Below are 4,190 nucleotides of genomic sequence, written 5' to 3' on the forward strand. Positions count from 1 at the left end.
TGCTAATGCAACAAAGAGGAAGAAAGAAAGAGAGATAAAAGAGGACGGAAGGGAGGGGGGAGAAAAAGTGGAGAGCCGACGAATGTTACATACGCGAAGGGCTTCCACAAAGACGACACTAAAATCAGGGCAACTCTCCCCCGGAGGAAGCCAGAAATGGTGAAAAGGTTCAGAATAACATTAAGACAAAAAAAAGGAGAAACCAACTTGAAAACAGATAACGCGAGCATGCATGCCAGGCCTGTCCGCTCTCCAGGGGTGCAGGTGTTAAAAAAAAGTTGGCTGAAGGCTTAGCTTGGTTAAGCGTAGAAGATTGCGAAAGCAATACCCTTCGCTGCGCCTTGTTCGGCGGCTGCGACCCGACCAAGGTAGATATACCATGGTAGCGAAGGCTCCATAGACGCCCATTGGTCCAAAAAATGGCGGCTCATGGGCACCGCCATATTGGGGGGCAACAACGTAAGAGTGACGTTGAATGACGTCACGCATACGTATGTTTTTAGCGCGAATTTTAAAGTGGTCTTTTTATAGAACCCGCATTTTCAAGCCTGTATCTTATGAAGGTTGCCTTTCAGTGCGCACCAACCTTTGCCAGTCAAATGTGCTCGTGTTCCTGCTAGTTATGGCCTTGTTAATGTGATATTCGGAACCAATGGAAGTGACTGGAAAAGAAGGCAGCAACACTTTCAGATGCTGGCTTACCTTGGCTGGCTAAGCATGCATACATGCATGATTCGTAGTGGAAACCTTTGGTGGAAATACTGGTGCTAGTACTTTTGAGTACAAGGTATGATGCACAAAGCACAGGTTCAAGTTCACAGTTTGCAATACAGTGTACGGCAAGTATTGTTTTCATATACATGGTTTATTACAGCAACCAAACAAATACAGTGATAAAGCACAGCAACAAAAAATACGCGTCACAGGCAGCTCAAGCAGCAGTTTTTTTAACCTGGCTATTCATCTCAATGGTCACAGTGCGGATAGAAAAAAGCCCTGCAGTTCCACGAACGTTGCCAAGTAGGAAATTCAAAAGCATAGAAGACAGTGCTAAGAAAGCTTCAATTGAGGCAAACATGACATGACATAAGTAGGCGCATCAACACGGGTCGCAGCCTTTTTGACGACAGATACGTAGACGGTTCGAAGTGCTTGGAACAAACCCGCAAGTCTCGCAGCTGCCATAGTGTCTTCTTCTCCAGGCTGACGTTATGGCAGAACTGCACCCACGCTCGGCACGTGGACGTGATGCAACGTGCACGTTATTCACAATTGCGCCGTAAGGAATACTGCGTACGCCAAACGCCAATGCGTCATTATTCCTGTCAATGCTAACTGCAGTACAATATACTTCCATTATATCTGAACTATGATAGTAAATGGTCGCCCCAAGCTCTCAGCGCCCAAGAGTGCGATTACGTACGCTCGTCCTCATGCCATGCGGGTAGCTATACTTTTCTATGGTTAAGATTGACGAGAATGAAGTGCGTTTAAAGTTACCCTAACGGTCATGCATATGCAGAATAGCAATAACAAGACAGACAGTAACTCCTGCTGAGTGAATTCAGTTAAAGCATCCTCAAGGCCGCGCATATACACGTGGCTGAATTTCGATACTACCAGTTGCGAAGGTAAAATTGGCTTCGCGGTGTTGTAAAACTAAACAGTGTTGTGCTCAGACTTGTCAGACAGCGCAATTGGTTTTAAATCGGCCTTCCGGTCAGTGGCATGCGCGTGGTTGCTCCTGAGAGCCCGGTATGAAGTTAACGCTGGTGATAGCCGGCTGCATGAATCTCACCATAAATCAGACAAATGGTGGGCCTCTTTCGCACAGCTCGGCACTTAAAGTGTGTGCCCTGTAGTGTAGTACATAAATATTCCCAAAAAAATGAAGCCACGTGCGCACGAACTGGTTACAGAAACAGAAGCGAACAGCCCAACGAAAGCATTCGGAGCATACCTAGACCAGACGCCTTGTAGCAGACAACACTGACAAGAGCTCACCTGTGAAAGTCCAGCGGGAAGCGGTCTAGCTTGACACCGACGGTACTATCCATGCTGTCGCAATGTGCCACGGCGCATCGTTTCTTCACACGCAGCAAGCTCATCTTGAAATAAAGCGCTAAGCGCTTCAAAAGAACAGCGCGAAGCGTTCGAAGACGTTTCCATCGACGTTTCCTTCGACGTGCGGCCAGTGCCGCACGTCGAAGGAAACGACAAAACCGAGAAAACTGCCGCAGCGGTGCGGCGGGCTGCAAATTTTACAAAATGGCGACAGAGAAGCGACGCGCAAGGACGACGAAAACTTCGCAAAAGGGATATTTCGAGACCGGCAGCTAAATTTATAAGCTTTACCAGGCGCGCTATTGCAGACAGCTGGCGATAAGAAACCGCTTCGTGAGCTCCCGCGGCCACTGTGGCCGGGTGCCGAAACAAGGCCTGCAAAGTCAAGCTGCAAATGCACCGCACACTCGTCAACAGGGGGCATAACAAGAACGTTGCAAAAAATTAAAAATGCGGCGTAATGTTTTGCTGAAATAGTTTACCTATTTTATAAAACGTGGCATTAAAATATTTATTTCTTTACGTTGTTTTACAGCGTTTTTATTTGCGCTTTTGAATTTCATTATCTAAGTGTTTCGCCCCCCCCCCCCAAAGTGGCTGTGCTGCTGTCGCGCTAGACCGTTTTTGGGCCTAGCCTTCGCCACCATTTTACATCCGCCTTGACCCGGCTACTGCGACGAGCCGAGCCACAGCTCCCTTTACTCTCCTAGCGTGACGTCACAAACAGCGAGCGCCCTCTCTCGGCTGCGACACAGCGCCGTGTATGGACTCGCCGCCACCATCCGATGGCACGAGCTGAGGCCCCGTCTCTCGGTCTAGCGTGACGTCACACGGTCACGTGAAAGGTCATGTATGGAGGAGCCACGACACGCCAAAGGCTCGAAGTGCTAGCAGTATTGATTTCGCAATAAAACCTTTGGGATAAAAGTTATGTGTTCTAGACTAAGTTGTTCCACCCAGCCACCAGCCAGCGATCGGAGCAAGGCCAGCGCGCCGCCGCGGCGACGAAAGAGCAGTCCGCCAGACGCGCTCTCCCGAAACCCAATCCCGCAGTCGGGCATTCGCGGCAAGTCGTTCCCGCGAGCGTGTACCAAGTGAAGGCGTTTGTTGCGGGATAGAAAACCGACCAAAGGAGATAAATAACGAACAGCAGAGATCGCGTCAAGCGGAGAAAATGTTTAGGCGTGGGCAAATGGAGATTAATATCTCGTCTATTAGTTAGGTAGGCTTTTAAGAAAGGCAACGTTGCCCAAAGTTTCATTAATTCATGGGTTAGAGTCTGAAATTCGTGTATGAAGTACGATTTTTTTAATTCTCTTTATCGACTTCTTCAGAAGCCTGACTAAGGAGAATGACCCGAATGTTCTTGAAAGTATGGCTTGGAAGGCACAGGTGCTTAGAAAAAGGGAGATTTTGCAGTGTGTGGACGTGGGCCTTTTGGTTATTGAAACGAAATCTGAATGGTGTTTCGGTCTGCCGATGTACTCTATGCCGCACACACAGCCGCTAAGCATGTATACCACATTGGCACTGCCGCAGTTCAAGGATTCTTTAATCTTAAAGGTGAAATCAGAGAAGTTATCATTTACAATGTTTGTCGCCTGCGCATGATTGCAAACTTTACAGCGTGTTTTTCCGCACGGTTTACATCCGGCGTTAGCGTTATTATTGGCATTCGTTTTAGATTTACCTAACGTGTCCTTTAGGTTTCTAGAGCGCCGATGCACTGCTCTCGGTGGCTGTTTGAAAATTGAAGACAAGTGACCGCTTTGCTGGATTATATTGAAATCTTTCGATAGGATATTATTAACCCGTGGCATGTTTTGAGGAATCTGCAAGAACGAGGTTTGTTAACCGGTCGTTTTCCTGTTATATTTCAAAGCTGATTATTTTATTTCTGTCTAAGCCTCAAGCTTTCCCAATAGCATCATCAACAACTGAGTGGGCGTGGGAAACCCGTCTGTTTCACAGCATGCGTTTCTTCGTGCAGATAATGGCAGTCTTTGAACTCAGCGACGGCTCTAAGGCACCAGCTGATACCATCCCGACTACGCCTGTGCCTGTCGACGGCCAAGTTGAAAGCGTGGACCACGAATAGGTCTGGCAACCCTGCTATACCATGGCTC

The sequence above is a fragment of the Amblyomma maculatum genome, chromosome 10, assembly GCF_055883805.1.
Source record: "Amblyomma maculatum isolate TAMU_Amacu chromosome 10, ASM5588380v1, whole genome shotgun sequence".
NCBI classification, from domain to species: Eukaryota; Metazoa; Arthropoda; class Arachnida; order Ixodida; family Ixodidae; genus Amblyomma; species Amblyomma maculatum.